This window comes from Linepithema humile, chromosome 5, assembly GCF_040581485.1.
Source record: "Linepithema humile isolate Giens D197 chromosome 5, Lhum_UNIL_v1.0, whole genome shotgun sequence".
Classification (NCBI taxonomy): Eukaryota; Metazoa; Arthropoda; class Insecta; order Hymenoptera; family Formicidae; genus Linepithema; species Linepithema humile.
In genome coordinates, this window is record NC_090132.1 from 9,441,260 (window position 1) to 9,457,147 (window position 15,888).

The 15,888-nt window shown below is 44.3% G+C and overlaps 1 protein-coding gene and 1 long non-coding RNA gene across 3 annotated transcripts in view; one reads left to right on the forward strand and one right to left on the reverse strand.

The window, feature by feature from the left end:
* Toll-6 (Toll-like receptor 6) overlaps positions 1–15,888 on the forward strand; it is a 250,197-nt gene that overhangs the window by 233,030 nt on the left and 1,279 nt on the right. For both annotated transcript variants that reach the window (XM_012370121.2, XM_012370123.2), the window contains one exon: positions 15,410–15,480. The gene's annotated coding sequence lies outside the window, so the exon portion shown is untranslated. The remainder of the gene's footprint in view (positions 1–15,409; positions 15,481–15,888) is intronic.
* The window catches only part of LOC105674058 (uncharacterized), a 51,293-nt gene that overhangs the window by 8,588 nt on the left and 26,817 nt on the right, over positions 1–15,888 (reverse strand). The gene's annotated exons all lie outside the window — the stretch shown is intronic.

A 15,888-nucleotide genomic window follows, 5' to 3' on the forward strand; every position in this document is an offset into this window, starting at 1 on the left:
CTCTCTCTCTCTCTCTCTCTCTCTCTCTCTCTCTCTCTCTCTCTCTCTCTCTCTCTCTCTCTCTCTCTCTCTCTCTCTCTCTCTCTCTCTCTCTCTCTCTCTCTCTCTCTCTCTCTCTCTCTCTCTCTCTCTCTCTCTCTCTCTCTCTCTCTCTCTCTCTCTCTCTCTCTCTCTCTCTCTCTCTCTCTCTCTCTCTCTCTCTCTCTCTCTCTCTCTCTCTCTCTCTCTCTCTCTCTCTCTCTCTCTCTCTCTCTCTCTCTCTCTCTCTCTCTCTCTCTCTCTCTCTCTCTCTCTCTCTCTCTCTCTCTCTCTCTCTCTCTCTCTCTCTCTCTCTCTCTCTCTCTCTCTCTCTCTCTCTCTCTCTCTCTCTCTCTCTCTCTCTCTCTCTCTCTCTCTCTCTCTCTCTCTCTCTCTCTCTCTCTCTCTCTCTCTCTCTCTCTCTCTCTCTCTCTCTCTCTCTCTCTCTCTCTCTCTCTCTCTCTCTCTCTCTCTCTCTCTCTCTCTCTCTCTCTCTCTCTCTCTCTCTCTCTCTCTCTCTCTCTCTCTCTCTCTCTCTCTCTCTCTCTCTCTCTCTCTCTCTCTCTCTCTCTCTCTCTCTCTCTCTCTCTCTCTCTCTCTCTCTCTCTCTCTCTCTCTCTCTCTCTCTCTCTCTCTCTCTCTCTCTCTCTCTCTCTCTCTCTCTCTCTCTCTCTCTCTCTCTCTCTCTCTCTCTCTCTCTCTCTCTCTCTCTCTCTCTCTCTCTCTCTCTCTCTCTCTCTCTCTCTCTCTCTCTCTCTCTCTCTCTCTCTCTCTCTCTCTCTCTCTCTCTCTCTCTCTCTCTCTCTCTCTCTCTCTCTCTCTCTCTCTCTCTCTCTCTCTCTCTCTCTCTCTCTCTCTCTCTCTCTCTCTCTCTCTCTCTCTCTCTCTCTCTCTCTCTCTCTCTCTCTCTCTCTCTCTCTCTCTCTCTCTCTCTCTCTCTCTCTCTCTCTCTCTCTCTCTCTCTCTCTCTCTCTCTCTCTCTCTCTCTCTCTCTCTCTCTCTCTCTCTCTCTCTCTCTCTCTCTCTCTCTCTCTCTCTCTCTCTCTCTCTCTCTCTCTCTCTCTCTCTCTCTCTCTCTCTCTCTCTCTCTCTCTCTCTCTCTCTCTCTCTCTCTCTCTCTCTCTCTCTCTCTCTCTCTCTCTCTCTCTCTCTCTCTCTCTCTCTCTCTCTCTCTCTCTCTCTCTCTCTCTCTCTCTCTCTCTCTCTCTCTCTCTCTCTCTCTCTCTCTCTCTCTCTCTCTCTCTCTCTCTCTCTCTCTCTCTCTCTCTCTCTCTCTCTCTCTCTCTCTCTCTCTCTCTCTCTCTCTCTCTCTCTCTCTCTCTCTCTCTCTCTCTCTCTCTCTCTCTCTCTCTCTCTCTCTCTCTCTCTCTCTCTCTCTCTCTCTCTCTCTCTCTCTCTCTCTCTCTCTCTCTCTCTCTCTCTCTCTCTCTCTTCGTCCGCCTGCCTTTCTTTTTTTCGCAGTCGCGGGAAATAGGAGCGGGAAAATGTGAAAGAGCTGCGCCATCCATCCCGCTTCCGGCGACGACGACGGTCGTACATACAGAGCTGCGTCACTGGCCCCTCGACAAATCCCGGGCTCGTTTGCACGAAATGACTCTTACATCGTGTCAGACGGGATAGCTCAATCCGTATCAGGATCCACCGCGGCCCCAGGATCGGGAGCGACGAACCGAGCTTTGCGTGCCTGCGTTACGTCTTGTTTATCCGAAATTTAATTTTCAGTCGCAGTATATGTACATTGCCGCAGGAATGTATATCCAATTTCGCGGAGTATCATACGGTACCTATATTACAGTTTGCTATTACATTGTAAATAGTTTATAATCGTATAGCTTATGGTGGTTATCATTGCTTAGTCGAGATCCGGTAGCAATGCTATATATGTATGTACACACACATCTCTGCATAATGAAACAAAATTAATAACATCGAAAATATCCTTATATATATAAATTTAATTTTAATTTTAATTTTAATTTTATCGTTTAATTATTTCATTAATTTTAATGAATATTTATTGTTTCGCCGCAAAACGTTACGAAAATATAGACCTGATAATTGAACGCTGAAAATCGAGAATTGAAATTTATGGCAGAAATGCACACGCGACGTGTTATATTTTAAGATTATTGTTATATCTTTTCACAAAGGTAGCGCGAGAAATATCGCTCGAATGTCTCGGTCATATGCCGTTATTTAATCTGGGTTCTCGCTTTTTTTTTTTTTTCCTCCTGTTTCTGTTCTCTTTTTTTTCGAAATTGTTAACGTTACGCCGCATATCGCGTCAAAAACGAAGAGCTTACGTAACGCAAAGAGAACGCGCTTATTATTACTTTCCGGCCGTTGCGCTCTCTCGCGTATCCGACGAAATGTTTTTCAATTCTCGCTCGTACACAACTTCGTGTCGCGAACGCGAACGCGAACGCGAAGCGAACTTTATATCGCTCCCCTCGCCCACCTCCTCGCCTCTGCGCGGCGCTGTTTGCGAAAGAATCAACTTTATCCCGCTATTTCCATAGGACTGCATGCGAAAATGTCAACTTTATATTGCTACCATCGCCATATTATACGCGATATCGGTACGTCCCACCACTTCCTGACAGCGGGATCGAATGCGCATTCGCACTGACCGCGGTCGTGAAGCCGATCGGACGACAAATCCGCGCGCATATGCTTGCGCGATATCGAAAAAGCTTTTACACATCGTATCCCGTCGAATACGGTACGATTCGCATAAAAATCGACATAAATCGGCAAACTCGAAACGCACGGAGCACAGTTACGTCGCAAATGTGATATTTAGCTTCTCTATCGTTCTCGCTATATTTCGAGATTTGCCCTGCGCGATCTGTCACATTTCAATCGAGTCGGTTCCCTCGTCATCGTCGTACTAATATTATTAAACAGAAAGTGAACACATATATTTGTGTCCACAATATATCCATAAATTTTTCAAACATACGAAAAGATGAAATGAATCGTCTTGATTATTCTCGCATTCATTAATTTCTCTTGCTAACTTTAGCGTTAAAGATTATGATAGCTTGAAATTGTTTTTCCGTATGAGCGAACAATCGCAATACAATCATTGCGCTATTTTACGAACGTGCCGAGTTTCATAAAGATCTAGATTTTCAAAGCTCGCGGAGCTCTCTGTAAAATTGCCGACTATTATTTTTTACCGTGATTGTTATTTGGTCAACGACTGTAAAACTGCATTTTTGCAAACAAGGTTATTTACCATTCCTTAACTGCTTCATTAACTGCTGCACCGTCTCTCTTTTTATACGTACAACGCAAAATGACACATTAGCACATAAACTGTGAAAATCTCATCAAAGGTATTATTTTTAACAGGCTGCGCTTAAATATGTCAGCCGGCGCTTGTTCATTGTTTTTCGCGCACGCTTTACGATGTGTAGTAAACAACGGAGTGGAAAAATAACAACGAAAATAAGCTCGCGCGTTAATTATAAAGCTCATTCAGAAGAGGGCTTGTCTTAAAGACGATTATAATCGATATGTCGGTTGTAATATATTGCCGCGCGCGCCGTGATGTAATTACTATGCGCCGATCAATCACTGTACCCGTTATCTTATTCGTATGGAGTTTAGCACTTTGTCGCGCTAAAAGCATGGTTAATAAATAATGTACGATTCATTAACGGATGATTAATAGAGCTTCAACGAAGAACATGTCGGTCACGAGTGCATACTGATATGAACGCTTTTCAGCTCGCGATGCATCGAAAATAGATGAACAGTGTACCGCCAAATTTGACGGTTCGTATTGAAAATAAATGAAAATCGAGAGAGAGGCGATCGTCTAAATGAGGAGAACTCGCGCGCTCGTTAGCGCAAAACTGCTTTCATGGAATGCACGAGCGCGCGGCGACTTTAACGATCGAGCCTATCGCAAGAAAGGAGCGGAAATCGAAATTGCACGGTCGATCCGACGACGTATTTCGTTGTACCTTCATTAGCGGGAGCTCGCGTCCGCAATGCGAGAAAAACGGCGAGAGCCGTTGAGCCGGGCGTGTCGAGTTGCTCGGTCGGAAGAGAAATCGCTAATCGAAACTAGAGAGGTGGGAAAGATGTCGATACTTTTACTAATTGCGCTTCCTTTTAACACGGGGAATCTTTTTTACTCGATTTTTATTTGAATATTTTTATTCACCTTCCTGCCTACATTTTTTATATCATTATTAAAATGCAAAAAATTACCTTTTATTCTTTGTACTCTTAATTAAGTAATTTCATAGAAAATTTCTCAGGCTTATAAATAGTTCTCGATTGAATAATGATTTTATACGCTTGAAAAACTTGTAAAATTTTATCTTATTATTATTACCAATGATAGATTGATTTCTTCTGTGTAAAAAGCGTTCGAAAGCATAATTTTCGGAAACGCACAATCACGTCCATCCTCTTTGTTTAACGTCGATGCGTTATTGATGCTTCTCTTCTGGCATTGACGATAAACGATTGAAAATCCTCTCCCTTTCTCTCCCACTCGATCTCTACATCTTTAATCTAAACGCGTATTCTGGTTAAACGACAAGCCTAATTGCTCGTCGAGCATGAAAAGCGCTTCTATGTTGCGCTCGCGCGCGTGCAAACCCGAACGCGCCCGGATCGGCGTAAACATCGAATCGAAGCGCCGGGGGAGGACAATTGGCGCAGGGTCGTCGTTCCATGCGTCATTCGACATCAAAGAGCATCTCGCCCGGCTGAAGAGCCGAAATCTACATAGCGTGTTACCTCCCATCCCGCTGCGCCGCGCTTGTCCCGTGTCTGCCGGGACTCGTAACGCATTTAAAAATCATTTGTACGAGAGACCGCGTTGAACGATACCCATTGTGCACACTTTTCACATTCTTTCTGTAAAATGTTCCGACCGAAAGCGCCGCGGCTTTGTGGAGTCCGGCATTCGTCTTTCGCTCTCCGGGGCGGCAATATAGCGCGACTGGGTGTGTTCGGTGTCCTTAAAACATGTACCTTTGTAAGGGTACTTTTGTTAATGGACGTTGCATTCGGTCCGTATCGCCCTTAATGGACTTTATCTATTCAACAGCACAAGTATTAATAACACCGCGGTCAGAGGGTCCGGTTGTAAGCGATACTTTGAATATGGATAGGGTTACGTTTGTTTTGCCGTATGAAGAGGAGTGGTGTACGGGCGAGTATAGTAAGTCGTTACCTACCAACATCACAGAGAATAATTACTCCCACAAATTGATCTGTAATTTAACTCCCAACGCCAAACGTTAATTGTAATTTTTCTTTTACGGAACTCCGCTCGACGGTTAATTATCTTTTCTCTTCTCGGAAATTACGTACATTCAAAGATATGTTTTTTACCTTCAAAGCAAGTGGAAATAAAAATTAATACACATTTTATTATCCGCGTTCTAGAAAATTGACGGCATCCGGCATTATTTAAAAAACGTGTCAGGTATCTACAGGTTTAATTATCAAACTTGATATAGTCCAACGATTTTTGCCGTCGCGCACAATTCGTGCATTCGTTTATTTATTGCATTTTCGATATGGGCATTCGTATGCGTATTGCGCATCACGTAATGCATTCACCGTTGAAAACTTGCGGCGGGGAATGTGTCCGTGGGCGAGCGAAAAATACATGCATGTGAAAACGCGAACCTGCTCGTTTACACGATAAAGATGCACTATTGTGCTCGGTCGGACGGCTCAACTTGTATCCGTATCCGCTTAAATGACAAATGGAAACGAACAGAATGCGTATCGGGTACACGTTTTACCGAGCACCGAAAGCCGCTCGATTGGGAATGTAACCAAAATTAGAACGCATTTCAGGCAACGATATTCGCTCTCCTTTCTTGTCGTCGATTTCTATATTTATTTTCGTTTCTCGCGCAACACTCTTCGAATCTCTCAATCCGGAAAACAGCAGCACGCCGATATTCGATAAACACAAAATAGGAAATTGCATCAAGTTATCAATTGTCGGTTTATACATTTTAAACATTCGCCCTGTTATTTTTTTACATATACATTTTCCGTTATTTGTATGTTAAACTGCCGTTATTAATACATGTAAACTGAGCGAAATACGTAATATCGAACAAATAAAGAGCAGTTTTCCGCGAAAAATAAATGTGATATCTTTTAGAAACAAAATCCGAAAATTGGATCGTTCCATTTTGACCGGAATCGATCAGCATTGGCCATTAACCCCTTTAAAACCCTCGCTAGTGATATTCGCGTTATTTCCTACTCGCTCACCATCACAAATAAAAGATAATTTATCATTGCGATGCATTTATCTAAATTGGAACATCGCGGTACTATAAATTATTCCTCAACATTCTCCTGAGACCGTATCTCGACATCTTGGGATATTCTCCGGCGCGGATAAAGCCGTTCAAGCGTGCACCGCACCGCACCTAGTATCTGAAATAATGATCTCTATTCCGAAGGAAAATCATCGAATCCTAATGCACCGACGATCGAACGACAAATCCGGACACGCCTAGCCTCATTCATACCAAAGAGCCTCTTACGTTGTGTCCAGCGCTATAGCGGGAATCGCATCGAGAATAGCGGAAATAGCAAGGTCGGAATGGCCAGGTCAAAATTGGCATTATTTCCAAGTGTTATTTCCTTTCCGAGCGGTTTGCGTTATGTGAGCCAGAGTCCTAAAGTGCGTTATCACAAATCCTTTCATCCTTCCATTTTCTCCTTGCAACGCTCGTTGCATTATTTAGGATTATTGCAATAATCAAATTTTGATTACACAAAGCGCTTTCTGATTAATCCAGCATAATTATTTTTCCCATCGGATCAGTTGATTGCTAAGATAAATGATTAATGCGTTGCGTTTAAAAAATTAATTAAGCCGAGAAACAGAGCATTGGTATTTTTTTACAGAATTTATATACTGCATAAATCTCACGTATAAAATATGTAATAATATATTCGTCAATTATGATTTATTAATCGAGTCATGTTCTATCGCATTCGATTTTTTCTACTGATTATCCGACGCAGTATTGTTAGCGATTTGGTCGCTCACGCTGCCGCTTTCGTTCATTCCTATTTTATCCCCCTCCCTTTTCCCTTCTGGTTACGCTTTTCTACCACTCGTTTTAGCTACGGTAGACTGCGAAATTTTTCCCCTTTCGTTCTTTTCGCTCGTCCAATCGACGATCTTTTTGTTGTCGGCAGTACGAAATCGGCTCGCCGCTGCGGCGCGCCACTCCGACGATTTTCATTCTGCTATTTTCTTCCGTTTTTCCGGCCTCTCTAACCCCGTCACGCTTTGTCCGACGTTCGCCGACCGCGTTAGCCAGGCCAATTTTGCGATTAAGCAATCTGACGCTCGAACGGCGATAGTAATGACTCTGGAAAAGAGGCGGAGGTATCGAACCGGTTCGCGCGCGGTTACGACTAATTTAAAACGGCGCTCTCATCTGCCGTGCGCGCGCGCGAAAGAAGGCGCTCCGCGGCGATTCGCGTTTATTACTCCGCGCTCTCCACGCCGTATTTTTCACGCGACGATATTATTGAAAGTTGATCGTGCGCTCGCTCGCACGGCAAAATCCGTCTCTTGACATTTCTCGTTTGTTTCCCGTGGAAAATTGTGTTTACGTATTGCGTTACCGGATCATGCCGTTCTCGCCGATCGAGATGTCCATAGCCCTGGGCCGACGCCGAGTCCATCGAGATCGATTCGCTGAATAAACAGCCCTTCAAGCGGCGAAAGCGGGTTCATCGATCCGAATTAATGGCGCGAGAGGTTTACCTGGAGCACCGTTTCCGAACAAGTGCTCTTTAACATCTCTTTATTCCGTCACGATCGCTCGATTAGGTCACAGTTGCCATTCATGCCACTTGGCAAATATTCATGACCTAAAACTACGCATCGGGGTCTAGGGTAATCCATGAGCGATCCATTGGTTCGGCACAATTTTCCAGTAAAACTAAATGGATTAAGGATAATTTGCATTTCTCGATGTATTCGCTGGTTTGCGGAAGAGAAATCTGTCGAACATTTCAGAATTATCGTCATTCCGCCCGATGTGAAAGAGAAAAGTCGCCTCGGCGTCGAAACGTGATGCGTTTTTATAAATAACGAGTGCTTAATCTGAAAGTTAAGAACAAGATGATCTTCTGGGGTTAAATAACAAATTTTAATCCAACCTTGTGCTGTAACAAAATTTTAATTTGAAGCTTACGAAGATTTACGGAGATATTTGACATTAAAAATTCAAATGCGAACAGAAACAGATTAAATTTTCGTTAAGGGAAGGCAATTTCCAGTTAGGGAAGAAAAATTGTAAAAAAAAAAGTGACCACGGGATTCTCGAATATTTTATAAATGCGATCGACAAAGTGTACGAAAGCATATAATACACGAATGTGTGCAGTCTTTTCGCCTGCGATCAATGCTTCTATTATAGCGTCAACATTCATACAAAGATTATGATCGGGGATAAATAGACGGCATCGGGAACTTTCCGAAGGCTTTGCGTCGACAAAGGACTTTTCGCCACGCTGAAAGCCGAGATGCAGTTCCGTTCTCCTTTCGCACGCCCACGGCTGTCGAAGCCGCATAAGGGAAGCCGACTGGTCTTAAATACAGCGACGAAGTGCGCGTGTCGCTGATATTGCGGGAGGGAAAGCCGAGAGCGGACTTTCCGCAGACTTTCGACGCGGCGGCAACGAGGAACCTTCAATTTTAATGAAGCAAACGCGAGACAGAGAACGAGTGGGAAAAGAGAGAGAGAGAGAGAAAGAGAGATAGGAAACGTACAAGGAGTGCAGAGGCGGCGCGGCCCTTTCTCGGTTGAAGAAAGTTTCGCCTCGGATCGCTCCTTGAAATCCTACCGGGGGGCGAATTTCAGAGCCGCTCTGAATATTCGACCTGAAGTTTTCGCCCGAAAATACGCGCCGACTGTCCCACGTCGCCGACCCCGCGCGAAAGAACCGGAATAATGCGAAGCGACTATTAGGAGAGTCGGCTATTAATTCAACCGGCGCGAGAGAGGTCCTGCCCGGTATCGAAGGCAGCATATACTGCACGGAACAGTATTAGCGCGGCGTCGCGTCGGTATAATAACAGCGCGTGGGCGTGGATAATAACGTGCCGCGCGTGAATTTTGTAGAATAATCCTGTCGGATAATAACGGTACCGATCTCGCGGACGCCGACGCGACGGTTCAATCGTCGAATCGGTTATAATCACGGACGCGCGATGTGTTGCTTTTAGATATTCGAGCGAGATGTCGCGCGTTTTAATTCACCTCTCGCTATTCCACGGCGCTCCCGCTGATGTTAGCGCGTCGCGGGAATTATTGCTGATCGAAATTATTGCGGAATTCCGGATCGTGAATGTACCTTCCGCCTCCTCGTTTATTAAAGAATAGTACAGATACGATGCGGATAATCACTCTCAAATTGATGCAGGAATATATTCGTTGAAATATAAACTGAAAAAAGAATACACATACACGGGGGCGTAAAATGCACAATAGATGTCGAAAGACTCTAAACTTAATTTGAGCAGGTCATTTAATTAATCAGTCAAACCAAAAGTTATTCGAGATAGTAAATGCAATTGCAGTTTATAACGAAACCTTGATTCGATATTCTTGGAACATGAACGCACCCGCCGGGATTTCCCTCAACAGTCGGCCTAATAAAACCGGAACGATTAATCGAGAGATTTCTCGGGCGTAATAACTCGGCGAAAGATCACCCTGAGAAATCTGATTCGAGAGTTCTTTTAGCGTCGATGGACACGGCGGATAAGAAGAATACGAGGGATTTACGGCGAGCGAGCGAGCGAGAGAGAGAGAGCGCCGCAAACGTCGGCGAAAAGTCCAGATTTTCGTCCGATATTTCTTCACGGCGCATACACGCCTATCCCACCGGTCGGTCTTAATTAACACACTCGCGTTATATCCTCCGAGCTGAATGGTTGAAACAAAGGATAGCGCCGCTTTGTTCCTCCCATCGACGGAGGCTCTTTCGCACGGTCGCTCAGCCCGTAGGATAGGGCGTGTCCGCTCGTATAAGCGCTCCCTTCGGAACCAGTTTCACTTGTTTGTAAACACACAGAAGGATTTCCATTCACCCGGAGGAATTCCGCCTCGAGACCACCTTCTCTGCAGCTCGGTCCATTTCATTACTTCTCTCGACGGCAACTCGAATCGCCCATTGTCGCTCGCCAGAAAGTTCCGTATCGTCTCGAATCGCCGATACAGGATCGGGGGCTTATGCTTCCTCCCCCCCCCCCCTCCTGTCTCCTGCTTAAAAACAATTGCCGAGCCTCGGAAGCGAGCAAAACCTCGATCTGCAAATTGACTCGTAACGCTTGCAGGAAATCCACCGGCCTCTTCTTCCTCTCACCTTCGTGCGCGCCTTCGACGGAGCGTACGCGTCGTACCATCGGTCGCGCGCAAGGATATAATTTCATTTTCCGCTCTTTGAGCGCTTTGTTTTGCGAATTATTCACGCCTCCGTCGGTTCACGCTCGAATATTCCGTAGAAAGGCCTATTCTGCAGCCTTTCGTATTACAACCCCGTTGACTTCCGAAACGAGTAATGGTAGCGTGAAATGTGGGCGGATTTACAAGTCGCATGAGCGCAACATATTTTAAGTCTCCCGTGTTTGGTATTTCTGTCAAAAATCCGGTAAATGTTACAGTCAAAAAGTGTAATTTTTCATGTGCTAAGAAAAATTAAGTCAGCACTTTTTTTAAATCTCTTAGCGCTTCAAAAGTCAAGGATGACGCGTGTGACAATGCTTTAAAAAAGACGAAAAAAAATGAAATACGAAATGAAAAAACTCCCGTCAATTTTGTATCCATTAAAATAACGGAATCGATAAGAAAGTGCCGATGTGAGACGCGGAAAGTATCAGCCCAGGTGCGGATCGTAGATGGATTCTAAATAACATTAGGTACAATCCGTTCCACGGCCGACAATCGTCCCTCGCAAATAGACGTCTCACGTAACCGCGTCGAGTTTATTGCCGGACAAAATCTTCCACGTTCGCGTGCGCTACAATTTAAGTTACCCCGAGTTCTCGCACTCTGCCGCAAACCACCGGCCGGAGAAAACACAAAGGGGTGTCCATTTGCCATCTGATAATAATTGGAAAAGTTATCGCCGGGATGGAGTTTTGCCCGCAACTAACATTTTCCCCTCCGAAACTATTCCGGCCGATGTAAAATGGAGAAACTTTCGCATCAAGGAATAACTTCCGCCGCTTTTGAATGATATTACTTCTTTCCGCCCGCAAATTCCCGGGAAGTGCCTCCGCGACTTCTCGCAGGGACTTAAACGGACTCGGTGATTTGCTCGAAGGGAGGAGGGAGGGCACACCGTCGCCGTGTACACCGAGCCGCGTACCTCCCGAGAAGGGAGGAAACTTGTTGTTCGCAAAATATAGAATATTTAATCCGTCGGGCGGCGGTTCCGCTCGGCGGTTTCACTCCGAAATCGTATCTCGGCACGCCGGTGCCGAGTAAACTTGATGATAGTTGCTCAAGAGATTCGGAGATGATTTTAGAGAGAAACCATGGATCTTCAAAGCGGTAACGATAACAATCGCTAGGCGAATTTGCGTCGAGGATCGGGAATATGGTGGGACATTCGGTTGCCGACTCGCTTCTTCACGGACTCGACGAGCATTAAGCTCGATCCGTGATAAAGACTTCACGAGCGTTTGCAGGTTGGGATTTATATCAGGATATCCTGGAAATTCCAATCTTAACTTTAACGTCGAGTTCTTTAACGAATTTCAGCCAACTTTTCTTCAGAGAGCATCATAAATCTGTGTTAAAATTATATAAAAATAGAGTTTACTCGGATTTAAATAGAGAAAAAAAAATTTTTAATTACATCTTGAAAGTTTAATTCGCGAAAAGTTATTTACTTTAGGCCGCTTAAAATTAATGTCGTTTAATTGCGCCACAACGAATTTTAATTTTGCCGCAACGCGCAAAAATATCTGAATGAGTAGTTTGCGGCCGAAGTTGATTGCAGTGAAACTGCATTCGAGCCGGTGCCTTTTCAAAACGCCGCTGGCGATCGCGTAATCCCGCCCTAGGTGGAGCAAGGTGAAAAATGAAAATTTTCCCACAAATTTATCGAAGTTGTGACTATGTAACTTTTTCCCCCCCGACGCGAAGCAATGACATTTGATTGGACGAGATTCATGTGCGATTTGAAAGGATGAAATGCGAAAATTGAAAAAGTTCCACCGACGATTACGCGATTGACTCCGCGAAGACAGATGTATGCTGCTCGCGGCAGAACGCGGATCGCTTGCAGAGGAGCTTGCAGGGTGTGTGCTTGCGAAGATTTTGCAGAACATTATCTTTCACCCTCTCAATCGAGAGCGACGCTGCAAGCTCTTTTCACAAAAGAAAAATTTCACAGCACTCTATCGTTATTGATTCTCAGCGATATATTTGCGAGAACTCAGTTGTTATTTTGCGATATAACAGAAAAACATCTCGTCACCATCGGTGACACGGCTTTTAATGAAAAGCCAAGTTTAGTGAATATGGTCGTGGCCGCTCTTGAAGTCATCACTGATTCCCCGATACATTTGCGGGAATGGAAAATCGACAGATACGCCGAAGCTTATGCGCCGCGCAGGGCGCACCGCGAATCCGACGCTTTCATTACCCAGGCAAATCGAATTTCGCGAGGATTGTGTTACTTTGCCGCTTCACGGCCCCCGCTATTTCCATTTTGGTCAACTATCCGCGAATATAATGCCGTAGCAGCGCCGAATGTACGGTTCGTTTATTACTACTTGACATTACTACTGCGATGGCTTGGCAAAGAAGGGAAACGACATTGCAGCGATGCCTGAACGATTGTTGAAAAATAAAAAATTTCCGCCAGACACGCGTGTTGTGCTCGCTCGGTAAAATACTATTTGGCAACTATTGGGATTGTTTTGTCGCAAAAGCCCCCAAAAGCCGCAATAAACAATTTTTCAGAGCAGAGCAAAATGGACACGAAATGTGTGATATTTTTTTTACATCGCCGTTCAATATTTTATGAAGCTATAATATTCTACAAATTTTTTAACGCATTTGCATTTGAAAGTGATACATTTTGACATGCAAAACTGTGAATCCGTGGAACAATGTCTTCAGAAAACACACCCCGAAGAGATTTTACCGAGTCGAGGTTTCTTTTTATTACACGTTGAACAAATATCCGTCGATTGTCTCTGGTATCTTCCGTCCTCCAAAACCCTCCTACACTCATTCACGGAGAAGAAACGTTTGCGTTGTTTTCGGAAAACAAGTAAGGGAGCGCGTTTCAATCACACCTGGCGGCGTTCGGCGCGCGCGCGCGACGGTACGCAAAATAATCGTCACGTCGGACGTCGATTGTAATTGCGCGATCACGTTATTACTTTCAATCGGCATAATCCGCACCGTCAATCGCGTCCGCATTGTCCCGAGAGCGCACTGACGTGTTGACGCATCATTACGGAAATTGTAAACGCTATGAAATTCCCATTCGCCCGTGACTCGGATCGCGCCCGCGACTCGGCGGAATTAACGATCGGCGAATGATCCCGCGCCTCCGTCCGCGCGTCGCGCATCCGGTCGCGCGGAACCGCCAATGTAGAGCGGGATCCAATCAAACTTGGTATTCCGGCTGTGTCCTGCTGCTAGCATTGCTGCTGAGCTGCATTTGGCCAGAAGTGATTTTTCGCAATCAATAACTTCACTGTTTACGCACCGCTTCCTATGCAGCCGCCGCTCGCTTCGCTACCCCCGCGGGCCCCGGCGCTGTAATTACATTTGCACCGTGCGGCGCGGCGCGGCGCGACGGCGGGTGCAAAGCTTTCAGAATTCTCCTGACGGAATTTCATCGATCCCCGCGTCTGTTGGCGCGATCGCGCGCGATAGAGACGCGGCGCGCGGCTGCCGGCACGCATATAAACGGGCCCTAGACGAGAGACAGCTCGGCGCGACGACTATTTATTGTTTCTTTGAACGTTTAATTAAACTCCGCGCGCGGAGATGTAAGTAAATTTCTCTTATTTCACTCGCGCGGACGTGTTTCGATTCTACCGACAACCCAGGCAGACAGAAACGAGTGTCACTTCTCTAACAACTCTTTCACACTGGTGTTGCACAGTATTGTCCAAAAGCGCTTTACGTATGAAATTGTCAAGTTGATTTTACGTGTCTGTTTTTTATATAAGACCTATCCGACAGCGAAATAATAATTTTCGATATTCTTGCATATAATCACACATTTAGAATTGTTTTTGCAAGGTTATAATTATATATTAATGTAATAATTGAGAATTATCATAAAAAGCCTGTGTTTTTTAAACATGGAATATAAATACAGTGTTGTATCGTATTATTCCTATTTTTCCACATTTGTTGAGTTGATATAATATTCATCTTCTACATTATAAACAAATTTGATGTGACATCGATTTTGCAAAAATCTCTATCGCAATTGGGAAATTTATATTACAACGAAACAATTGTTTGAAACTAATATTATCTATTTGTGAAATACTCTTTTTCTAAAATTATTTTAAAATAATTATAATTGCGTTAGAATCAATGAAAGAAGAAACTGACAGTCTGCGAGTGATACGCGATAAATTTCCAATAATATTTGGACGATTTCACGCGTGAAATTATAGAAAGCATTTGACGAGATGACTTAGATTTTTTGGAAATCGAGATTTTGTCCACCTATGGCACAACTATGCGTCATGCCACCATGCCGCTCGACATGCTCATCGAAGCGTAACACACAGTTCGAGCTAGCAGAATTTCAAAACGGTGGACATTTCCGCCGCGATGTCTAGCACTGCCGTGGCCGTGACACTGCACAAATGTGTGGCATCGGTTTTTCGCGCGTACCCGCCGCGCTCCGCGTCGCGCGAAAGAATCTTCCTGATGCGACGCGACGTGCCGGCAACGCAAAAAGGAAATGCATTTTGACACGGAGCACAACCAAGCGGAAGTTTAAATGCATTTCTAAAACCACGGGAAACTTTCAGCGTCGCGTCGTCCCCGTCGTGGGAAAAATTAAAAAATATAACTTGTTAGAACTACCCGCTGGTGGAAAAAGTTTGATCTTGTATTCAAAATAGTGTCCCAAGTAGAACTCTCGCGAAATACGGTACACCGGCTGCCTAATTCTTGATTTATACATTTTTATCATGCATTAGTTTATTCTGCCGTTTTACTGTTTTGTGTCTTTCTTTGCCGATTTAAAAAAAAATTAATATTAAATTCGCAATAAATTTTGAATTTTCGGCTTTTGCCGCTTCTTTTATTGAATATTTTCCGCGAATTTTTCGTACACTTACTAATTTATCGCAATATTTTCTCTGTTCCAGATGTGAACTGTTCCCAAAAGTATTATTGAATCGCGTTACGTAAGGAGCAACTGGAAATCGCAGTGAGGAAGGTAAGTTCGAAAAGTGGTTATTCGATGGACAAACGTAATATCGGAAAATATCGTCGGCATTTTCTGGAAATGGTCACAGTAGTAATCAGTTGTGGCACTGTAATCGTATTCCATCTGTGCAAACAAAATAATATAGTGCATTTCCAGCGATTATAGATAATGATTGATCGTTCGCTTATTGAAACTCATTATAATAATAAACCGCTCTATTATTATCATGGATTTATTAACGCAATATATTATTGTTAATGAATAATTCTTTCTGCGTGATCAATAATTGCATCACATATTGCGCGCGGCACAAAGCGGTTTCAATTATTCATTATTAAAGTGCATCTTGTCTAGCTTGGAAGCAATTAATGGAAAACCGTTTTACGTAACCGCAATTCTCTGTTTTTTCTGTTGCAG